The following is an 11,366-nucleotide window of genomic DNA, read 5'->3' on the forward strand; positions in this document are numbered from 1 at the left end:
ACACTGAACACCAGGTTGCTCTCTGATCCATCAGATTATGAATGTATGTGAATGTTACACAGAAACTAGAAATAATGAATGGGTGAATGAGATTTTTATTTTTATTTATTTATTTATTTTTTTACACAGAGCTTTGATTGCTCAAGTAGAGTAGACAAGCCCCATATAGCAACCAGTTTAGTTACCATAGATGTACATAAAATGATCATTAAAATTATTCTCGATGTCACACATTAGAAAAATAAATTAAAAAAATGGAAAAAAAATAAGTGGGAAAAAAAAAGGGGGCACACCGGAAAAGAGCCAGAGGCAGGTTTCGCTTGTTAATAATAATTATCCTTGCGTTATTTGTCATGGCCTAGAGGTGAGTGAGACAGTTCTGATAAATTTGACGTAGAGCGCCACAATAATCCACAGAGAGTATTCCTGTTAAAAACAATAGAAACTCATAAGTCATATACAGTGGCTTGCAAAAGTATTTGGCCCCCTTGAACTTTCCCACATTTTGTCACATAGCCACAAACATGAATCAATCACATGAAAAACCAATACAAAGTGGTGTACATGTGAGAAGTGGAACGAAAATCATACATGATTCCAAACATTTTATACAAATAAATAACTGCAAAGTGGGCTGTGCGTAATTATTCAGCCCCCTGAGTCAATACTTTGTGGAACCACCTTTTGCTGCAATTCCAGCTGCCAGTCTTTTAGGGTATGTCTCTACCAGCTTTGCACATCTAGAGACTGAAATCCTTGCCCATTCTTCTTTGCAAAACAGCTCCAGCTCAGTCAGATTAGATGGACAGTGTTTGTGAACAGCAGTTTTCAGATCTTGCCACAGACTCTCGATTGGATTTAGATCTGGACTTTGACTGGGCCATTCTAACACATGGATATGTTTTGTTTTAAACCATTCCATTGTTGCCCTGGCTTTATGTTTAGGGTCGTTGTCCTGCTGGAAGGTGAACCTCCGCCCCAGTCTCAAGTCTTTTGTAGACTCCAAGAGGTTTTCTTCCAAGATTGCCCTGTATTTGGCTCCATCCATCTTCCCATCAACTCTGACCAGCTTCCCTGTCCCTGCTGAAGAGAAGCACCCCCAGAGCATGATGCTGCCACCACCATATTTGACAGCGGGGATGGCGTGTTCAGAGTGATTTGCAGTGTTAGTTTTCCACCACACATAGCGTTTTGCATTTTGGCAAAAAGTTCCATTTTGGTCTCATCTGACCAGAGCAGCTTCTTCCACGTTTGCTGTGTCCCCCACATGGCTTGTGGCAAACTGCAAACGGGACTTCTTATGGTTTTCTTTTAACAATGGCTTTCTTCTTGCCACTCTTCCATAAAGGCCAACTTTGTGCAGTGCACGACTAATAGTTGTCCTATGGACAGATTCCCCCACCTGAGCTGTAGATCTCTGCAGCTCGTCCAGAGTCACCATGGGCCTCTTGGCTGCATTTCTGATCAGCGCTCTCCTTGTTCGGCCTGTGAGTTTAGGTGGACGGCCTTGTCTTGGTAGGTTTACAGTTGTGCCATACTCCTTCCATTTCTGAATGATCACTTGAACAGTGCTCCGTGGGATGTTCGAGGCTTGGGAAATCTTTTTGTAGCCTAAGCCTGCTTTAAATTTCTCAATAACTTTATGCCTGACCTGTCTGGTGTGTTCTTTGGACTTCATGGTGTTGTTGCTCCCAATATTCTCTTAGACAACCTCTGAGGCCGTCACAGAGCAGCTGTATTTGTACTGACATTAGATTACACACAGGTGCACTCTATTTAGTCATTAGCATTCATCAGGCAATGTCTATGGGCAACTGACTGCACTTAGACCAAAGGGGGCTGAATAATTACGCACACCCCACTTTTCAGTTATTTATTTGTAAAAAAATGTTTGGAATCATGTATGATTTTCGTTCCACTTCTCATATATACACCACTTTGTATTGGTCTTTCCCGTGATTGATTCATGTTTGTGGCTGTAATGTGACAAAATGTGGGAAAGTTTAAGGGGGCTGAATACTTTTGCAAGCCACTGTATAACAGCTGACCTACTGGATGTGATGAAGAACCCATTATTACATGTAAATGCACATACTTACAAAACTGTGATCCTCCAGAAATTGCTTAAATTTTATGGAATTTTTAAGGTTGAGCCCAGTTTAAGCAACAAGGACGTAGATCTATGTTTGTAGAGCTGTCAATAAAGTAACTCTCAGCAGCATCAATATAAGACATGCTCCCTGCCCCGAAAGTTTTAATAAATGTTGTCCCTATGAGGGACCTTATTCTCATCAGAATTGTGAGTGAAAGTCAGGCGACTTTTGAGATTAGTTGAAAGACAACAAAAACAAGAAACCCTTTACATTATGGAACTATTGGCAAGAGATATATTTGACCGATCACAGCCAGGTGCTGAAACAACAGCCAAGGAAGAGCAGCACCGGCTGTTTGCTTGCATCGTATTGCTCAGAGTCCAGTGTAATGCTCTCCAAAGCTGCACTAAAGACAAGCATGCCACCCATACTAAAGTGCTGCTAGACCAGACAATGGAGGGCCTCAGCGTTCCAAAGAGCATAGATGTGTCAAAAAAGCAATGAAAGTTTCAGCAATGAAACTGAATTTAAAAGAAAACTTAGTTGACATTCTGTTGCGTTGGCAACCACCAAGATTCCACTGCCAACAGACATTCAGTAATACTCATTGCATAGTGTTAATAAATATCTTTCACTAAACATGAAAGTTTTCCAAATGTCCTAGTTTACGTGATTAAAAGAAGTTATTATGTGTGAGAATCTCTCAAATGTCAAATACTTTTCCACTAAACAGTCGTCTTCTACATTGGTTAGGTTTTTTTTAAAACAAACATTTATTAAAACTTATAGTTTGCTTTGGAGGCTGAATTGGAGGACCAGTGTAGGAACCAAAATGAGCAGATAGAGATGCTCCAGAAACAGGTCCTAGCATGTCAAAATCAACTCCAAGAACAGGCAGTAGAAAAACATAGCCAGGACCAGGAGACACTCAAAATGGAAATCAGACACCTGAAATCCCAGCTCTGCTCCAACAAGACCATTCTTCAGGAGCCTCTGGAAGAAAAAGAGACCAGAGAACAAGAACAGGAAGAAAAAGAGGACTCCCTGCCACAGACCTCATGTCTCTTCAGGAGCCTGCGGGAGAAAAGGACACCAGAGGTTAAGAGCCCACCAGAGGTAAAACCACAGAAAAAGAAGAAGCAGAACTGGTGTGAGTAATCACATCTTGACCACTTCTTTGCACCATATTTACCTCTAGACCTTTCACACATTTGCGTTAGTTCTCCTTAATTGTAGACCTTATTTGCTCACACTAACCATTCTTTTCTCTACACATACGACCACATTTCTTGGTAAGGAGGAGCTGTGCAGGACCTGGAACAATAGTACGTTATAATTATAAAAGAAAGAATACTAGGTAAGGGAGTCATCTTCCTTACAATACAGCTAAATTGTCAGTGAACATTTAAACGCCACCTGGTCGCGACAGATGGCCACCCCTTCCTGGGCCCGGTTCTGTCAGAGGTTTCCCCCCATTAAAGGGGGTTTTTTTCTCCCCGCTGTCGCCAAGTGCGACATAGGGGATTTGGGAGCTTTTGGCAAAACGTTCACTGGCATCTCGCAAATATGTTTTAAATGGATGATTCCTCATCCTTTTGATTAATGGCTTATGACTACTGGTGTTTTGGTTTCTGTTGTGTGTTTCCTAGCTTGTGTATTCCTTTGCCCCTCATGTCACTCTGGTCCCTGTACTCTGTGTTCCCTTCTTTCTTTCAGTCTGTGGATTTCCTGTTTTATTTTGAAGTTTTATGTCTTATGTCGGTGTTCTAGTTTCGCTTCCTCTGTCTCGTTAGGTCTAATTTCTCCCGGCTGAATTCCCACCTGTTCCTCGTTCCCTTATGTGTATTTATAGTGTGTGTCCTCCAACGTTCAGCGTCGTGTCGTACCCGCAACTTGCTGTGTTTTTCATCCGTGCTGCCAGAGTTTATGCCACAGTGCAATAAAGTTGCCTCTTTTAGTTCACTGTGGGCCCTCTTGTCCTGCCTGCACGCAGCACACCATGACACAGAGTAACATCTGATTTAAAAGCAGGGAGCAAAGGACACTGAGATGTTCAGATAGTTTCTGACTCTGTGTTCTAATCAGCTGTCTTAGCATTGACATATATTGTTTGTTTCATATTATTTCTCTTGGAGGATGTAAGCTACATAGGTGCACATTCAATTCAATTATGTTTTATTTATTTAACGCCAAATCACAACAGCCGCTACATCAAGGTGCTTCATATTGTAAGTAAAGACACTAGAATAATACAGAGGCACCCCGACAATCAAACAACTCCTGATGAACAAGCGTTTGGTGACAGTAGTAAGGAAACACTCTTTTCACTGAAAGAAACTTCCCACAGAACCAGACTCAAAAAGGGACAGCCATCAGAGGTGCAGCCACATGTAACTTAATGAACAATGCCTTATTAAGAATGATGCAGACAGATTTTTAGTATTGATATATGGAAAAAACAAACAAACCCCAAAGAACCCCCAAAAAGAGTCTCCTGAAAAAAACAACAACTTTGACTTAATAAGCTAAAATGTCATCATTTGGTTTCAACACATAAATATTACTTTACTATTTGTATAGTTGTTGTTGTTTTTAAAAAAAATTAGCAGGTTTCTTTTATTTTATGGACATCAGCTATGCCATCAACCAACTGAGATACCTGCCATAAAATGAAACTGCTTCTATAGACAGTTTGTTTCAGCCACGAATACTGTGAAAACATTTTTACAATACAGCATTAAATTTGCAGTTAATGAGGGACTGTTGAAATACATGCTTTTTCTTATTTTAGTGTTACTGCCTTCACAGAAGTGGAGAGAGACGGAAACATACCAGTGTTTACAGGAAATAAGCTCTGCAACGGAGCTGAAGAAGAGTCCAGCTTATTGTTCTTACAGTACAATATTAATGATAAAAGTACATTAATGCCAGCATTATTTAATGACTGCGTGAATGCAGCCGATTTTAGTTTTATTGTGGTGAAGAAAACATTTTGGATATTTTATCATATTAACAATTTCTAGACAAAAACAATTAAAACACTGTAAAAAAAAATGCTTAAAGATCGAGTGTATTCCTTACTTGGGAAGGTTACTTTTAAAATGTATTCCATTACAGAATACAGAATACATGCCCCAAAATGTATTCTGTAACGTATTCCGTTACGTTACTCAATGAGAGTAACGTAACGGAATACTTTGGATTACTTAATATATTATCATGCTGTTTACAACTACATGAATGTACTATTGCTGTGATTTATTACTGTTACTGAAGGTCCGCGGCTCCGAACCGTAGTAAAGGGACCTCTGGCTAATACGGTGGGTTCTGTGTCAGGCTCGTAGCCGAAAACTAGCTTTACTTTGTTGTCTGGGTCAACTTTGCTAGCAAGAGACAGAGAGAGGCGTTGAAAGGCTGCTCCAACGGAACTTATTGTTTTTGAAGGAAAACACGAACACGGTGTAGAGTCGAGTCTTAATAGCTTACTTACAACTGGGCTCGTCAGGCACTCTTCTTGGCTGCAGTGGTTATTATTATATTTACATGATTCCAGCTCCCGTTTTTGCTCATGACAGCTCATACTTTTCCTTTTTCTCCCTCCCTCGCTCACAGACACATAACGTGTATGGCAGTCCATTCTCCCTGCAGCATGGACTACACTGCCTATGATGCTACATTCTTTAGAGCTATACCGGTAGCATTCTGCCTATTAGCTTAGCACAACAACAACAAAAAGGCCTCTCTCACTCAGGAAACAAGCAGAGAGGTCACCCTGTAACCATGGCAACCGTAACGCTGCCACCTGGAACAACAGAACGTAGCTGTCAAACAAAACCCAAACAGGCCTGACCCACCACAATATGAAACAGGAAAGTACCCCGTGTAATCCATTTATTTCAACAAAGTAACTGTATTCTAAATCCCACCTTTTTAAGCGGTAACTGTAACGGAATACAGTTACTCATATTTTGTATTTTAAATACGTAACAGCGGTACATGTATTCCGTTACTCCCCAACACTGAATACTAACACATTATTTACCATCAGATGATCCTGGCAACTCAACCGTTGTTCCCTCGTTTCATTAAGCATTTCTGCATTATCGCATTTCTGGACTGAATGCGACACTGCAGGCATTCCTTAAACTTTAAGAATCTATTTTCCACACACACGTTTGGGACACTGCATTTACATAAGTAAATAAAACCATTTAGATCAATTCACCTGGAAATACAAACAAAAAAAATATGATTTATAAGTGTGCGGTGTGCGCATGTGCGAATGTAAACCTTTGATGCGTCATGAGTTCTCTTTGATGCGTCACAGATATGAGAATTCGCGAGGGCACATATAGGGACCTTAAACTCACTAGAATTGTGAGTGAACTTTTTGCGAGTTTTGAGATTAGTTGGAGAACAACAAAAACAAGAAACCCTTCATATTTCTTTCCTTTTTTCTTTTCTTTTTTTTTTGCATTTATATAGCGCTTTTCGATTTTCATATTTAAATTATGAAACCATCTTCAAGAGATATATTTGACCGATCACAGCCAGGTTCTGAAACAACAGCCAAGGAAGAGCAGCATCGGCTGTTTGCTTGCACTGTATTGGTCAGAGTCCTGAGTAAATGTAATGCTCTCCAAAGCTGCACTAAAGACGAGTATGCCACCCACACTAAAGTGCTGCTAGACCAGATAATGGAGGGCCTCAGCTTCCCAAAGAGCATAGATATGTCAAAAAATGTCGTCAAACGGATCAGCAGGACTGTCCTCAGTGACCTTCAAAAGGTACTAACTGCTGAGAAACTGAAAAACACAATTACCACACCAGATCCTGCTGTGGACATAATAATTGTGAAGGTTTTTCAGTTCTGTATGAACGAAATCCTCGAGCAGATTGCAAAGAGGCCAAGGGGTTTTTGGCGTGATGATGCCATCAAATTCCTAATTGTTGCTGCTGTATGTATCTGTGCCATTCTTTTGGCGGCATTCCTCATCTGATAACAGAGCGTAACAGCTGCAGATGGAAGTTTACAAATGTGACTCACAAATATGTTTTAAATGGATGATTCCTCATCCATTTAAAACATATTTGTGAGTCATATTGAGTTGAAATGATGATTTCTGGGACACTAAGTCAGACGAATTTAGACAATTAATTAAAAAAAATGAAAAAAGAATATTGGAAAAAATACATGTCTCATTGTTTCATATAGATTTCAAATAACATACCATTTGATGTCAACATATATTTGTTACATTTGCAGTGCTCATAGTCTTATGATTCTGTTCTGTTTATGAGTATATCCTTCTGCCTTGCTTCACATATTTACTGCTGCTTGGCTAGCTTTAATCATGCCAGCATGAGCACAGGTAGAAACAAGTACCAATCAGAGATATCACATGTAGCTTGTGTTTATGTTCAGAGTGACATCTGATTTAAAAGCAGGGAGGAAAGGACACTGAGATGTTCAGATGTTTTCTGACTCTATTTTTTTTTTTTTTTTGTCATTACTCAAAAGAGCTACTTTTCAACTTTCAAACTTCTGTGTGAATATCAGCTTTCAGCAGTTCTGCACTTTTGTTTTCAAGTGAAAAACTCTCTTTTTCAGTTTATTCAACATTTTTAACTTAACATTCAGCAATCATTTTTGAGGCAACAATTTTGCATAGTTTTTTTTTTTAAGTTCTACAAACTAATTCGATTTTACAATGCAACAGCTACAGTCACCCTGGGGAAAGCGAGCAAAGGAAACAGGGTCTAGCTGGGTCTGGACTGATTGGCCCAGTGGTTTGTAGAAATGTACTCCATTTCTTTCATCACAGCTGTCCTGTGCCAGATGAGGCAGACATTATGTCAGACACATCAGGAACCCTGAAGTTTATTCCAGTAATCAAATAGGACCCAGCAGCTCCCTCAGAGGGAAGAATTGTTTTTATTTTTTTATTTTTTATTTTTTTGTTCTGAGACATGTGAAGCTAGAGACACCAGTAACCATAGTCAGTTGTCTTCCAGGGGCCAGAGCAGGTGACAATGAGGGAAATTTTAAACTGCTGGCTGAGGGTAAATGTAAATTCAGTAAAATTAAAAAGGCAGTAATGACACCCGGTTACGTCAATCGGAGGTCATGAAAATCAATATTGAATTGGTGTGTAACTTTACCAGAACAATATCGGGCTCTGTAGTTTTCTCTGGTCCCCTCTCCAATTGGACCAGGAGTCACATGTTTAGCCACATGTTCTCCTTATATTTCTGTCTGTCTGAGTGGAGTCCAAAAAACAATGTGGGTTTTATCAATAATTGGGAAACTTTCTGGGGCCTCTGGATGTCTGGGGCCTGGATCTCCTCCATACCTGCTTCATGTCCTGAGGGACGGGGCTATGGCCCCCCACACTCCCTAGCAGATCGTTACATGGAGAAACCTTTTGAATACAAGCGTGCTGATCCACACAGGTGTGCACACAGATGTACACACGGATGTTCACAGACACAAACTACACGTTTCTTGGCTGCTACCTCAAAGCACATTGTGCTCTGTCGATCTTGCGTACTGCACAATAACATGTAATATTTAGTATCTACTGTTATCTACTGTTAGATAGTTTATTGTGATGGTGTTGTATTTATTATGTTGCTCTTTTTTGTTTGTTTTCTCTTCTGTTTTTTCTTATCTCCATACAGGTAATCCAGGTGTTTTGTTTGTTTTTCTTTTTTTTTCTTTCCCCCCTTTCTCACCGTCTCTTCTCCCCTCTATTTTTCTTTCTTTCTCTCCCTCTCTTTCTTTTATTCTTTCTCCCTGTCCTATCCCCCAGGCATGTCTCTCCCGTCTGTTACAACTGAAAATAAAATAAATACATAATTATAATAAAGGTCAATCAAATGGACCAATATGGCATGGCCATGGTAAAGTAAATCCGCTTGGCATCTTTCTTGGCCTTCAGACAACAATTCTGATGGCTAAAGATCCAAAGGGGACAGGCTAAATAAATAAATAAATAATAATAATTAGGAAACTTTCTGTAGGAAACCTGGTCTTGTTAGGAGTTATGGCATCTATCCCACATTGGATGGAGCAGCTCTCATTTCTACAAATCTGGCCAAATTTATTAAACCCCCCAAAATGTGACTATCCAAAGTTAGGACCAGGAAGCAAAGTTGCAGTCTTACACACCTCTCTGCAGCTTTTCTCCTCCTGTTATCCCCCTAAAAATTCCATCCCCTTAGCAGCTTGCAAACAGGCAAAAAATAAACTAAAAACCACCAAAAAAACGACTTAAACATAAAAAACCACAAAGAAAGAACAATATCCACATCTGCACCAAAGAGTAAAACAGACATTTTATCTGATTTAGTGTTCAGCTCATTGTGGGTAATTTTAACATTCATGTAGGTGCTAGAAATGACACCCTCGACACAGCATTTAATCTGTTATTAGACTCAATTGGCTTCTCTCAAAATGTAAAAGAACCCACCCACCACTTTAATCACACGCTAGATCTTGTGGTATATGTATATATACATATATACGTATGGCATAGAAAAGGAATATTTAACCCTTTCACGCATGGTGGTCACTACAGTGGACAGCTATTCAAAAGCTGTTTTCTTGTATTTGTGTCAGTGTTGATGGTATATTTGCACATAAACCACTTCATTGGACTCTAATGGGGCGATCGTGGCTCAAGAGTTGGGAGTTCGCCTTGTAATCGGAAGGTTGCCGGTTCGAGCCCCGGCTCGGACAGTCTCGGTCGTTGTGTCCTTGGGCAAGACACTTCACCTACCGCCTACTGGTGTTGGCCAGAAGGGCCGATGGCGCGATATGGCAGCCTCGCTTCTGTCAGTCTGCCCCAGGGCAGCTGTGGCTACAACTGTGGCTTGCCTCCACCAGTGTGTGAATGTGAGGGTGGATGACTGGACGTGTAAAGCGCTTTGGGGTCCCTAGGCGGGACTAGTAAAAAGCGCTATACAAATACAGGCCATTTACCATTTAATGTGTCACTCCATACATATCAGTTTTCCACCTAGGTGGACATGTGAAAAGTTTTTTGAAAAGTACGTTTAAAAAAATGTTTTAAAAACAAAAGTTCAAAAATATATTTTTCATGCCTAAAGATGAATAAAAATACTTAAGAAAAAAAAATCCTGATTGAGGTTGTTGTAATTTATGCATGAAACTGTGTTTCCTGAAAACCCTCTTCTGTCTGATCATTTCCTGATAACATTTTAATTATCAATAATTGATTACACGGCAGTGGGGAGTCGAGTTCATCAAAGTAGATGTCTTTCTGAAAGTGCTAACTAAGTTTAAGAATATAATCCACCCACTGTTATCATCTTCAATGCCCTTCATCCTCTTCATCTGCCCACAGAAGTCAATTATCTTGTTAATAATTTTGTCTCCTAACTACGTATGACACTGGATACTGTAGCACCAGGGAAAAATAGAGCATCAAATCAGAAATACTTGACTCCCTGGTATAATTCTCAAACACATAGCCATTGCACAGCAGCTTTACACTAACGGACCTGCAAAGTGTTGGACTGATGCCAACACAAACAAGGTCCCTGACAATAAGAAAACAGCAGTTGTTGTGCACAGCATGTTGGGGTCAACATATAACATGTGAGTCAAGCGCTTCACACATGAACTCAAAAACTCTTTGTATAAATGTTCTGTATCATTAACTGATATTTTCCGATAATAGAAAAATTGAAAGTTCTGTTTATATTATCATTTCCAAGCACTTCTTTTCACTTATTATGACTCATTTGTTTTATATATAAGATATTGTTTATATTGTTTGCTTCTGTGTTTTGTGTGAATGTACTTCTTTATATCCTTAAACATACAATTACAACCTAATACACAATTTGCTCAAAAATTCGTAAATTATAACTTATCAAATTAATCTGTGCTTAGTACACAACAATTAATGTTAAATATTCTTTTATTCTCTTCAACTCAAACACTATACTAAAATATAATGACAGCATCCATCTCATCATAAAACAACTAAACAGCTAATACACGAGGACATGAACAAAATAACTCAGAAACTTTCAAATTTGAGCATTTTCATTTCCTTGAAATCAGGTTCCCCTCATGTAAATGTTTATATACATTCATTCAAGTGGCTCCCAAGTGTTTTCTTCAAACAGGACACCCAACAAACAATAAATGTCATTTTTAACGATATGTTCACATTTAATAATACTCAGAGTACCTTTAAGTTAGAATCACTGCCTTGTGGTTGTTTTGCCTCAGCCAAACAG

The 11,366-nt window shown here is 39.4% G+C and overlaps 1 long non-coding RNA gene across 1 annotated transcript; it reads right to left on the minus strand.

Moving 5' to 3' along the window:
- Positions 1–166: 166 nt before the first annotated feature.
- LOC102781290 (uncharacterized) lies at positions 167–6,334 on the minus strand. The gene is made up of 4 exons (XR_015716977.1): positions 6,136–6,334; positions 3,286–3,407; positions 2,100–3,167; positions 167–426 (listed from the first exon to the last, which is right to left on the minus strand). It is a non-coding gene; the product is annotated as an uncharacterized LOC102781290 (long non-coding RNA).
- Between the last annotated feature and the right edge of the window lie 5,032 nt (positions 6,335–11,366).

This window comes from Neolamprologus brichardi, chromosome 19 (genome assembly GCF_056152115.1).
Source record: "Neolamprologus brichardi isolate AB-2024 chromosome 19, ASM5615211v1, whole genome shotgun sequence".
In the NCBI taxonomy this organism is placed as follows: domain Eukaryota; kingdom Metazoa; phylum Chordata; class Actinopteri; order Cichliformes; family Cichlidae; genus Neolamprologus; species Neolamprologus brichardi.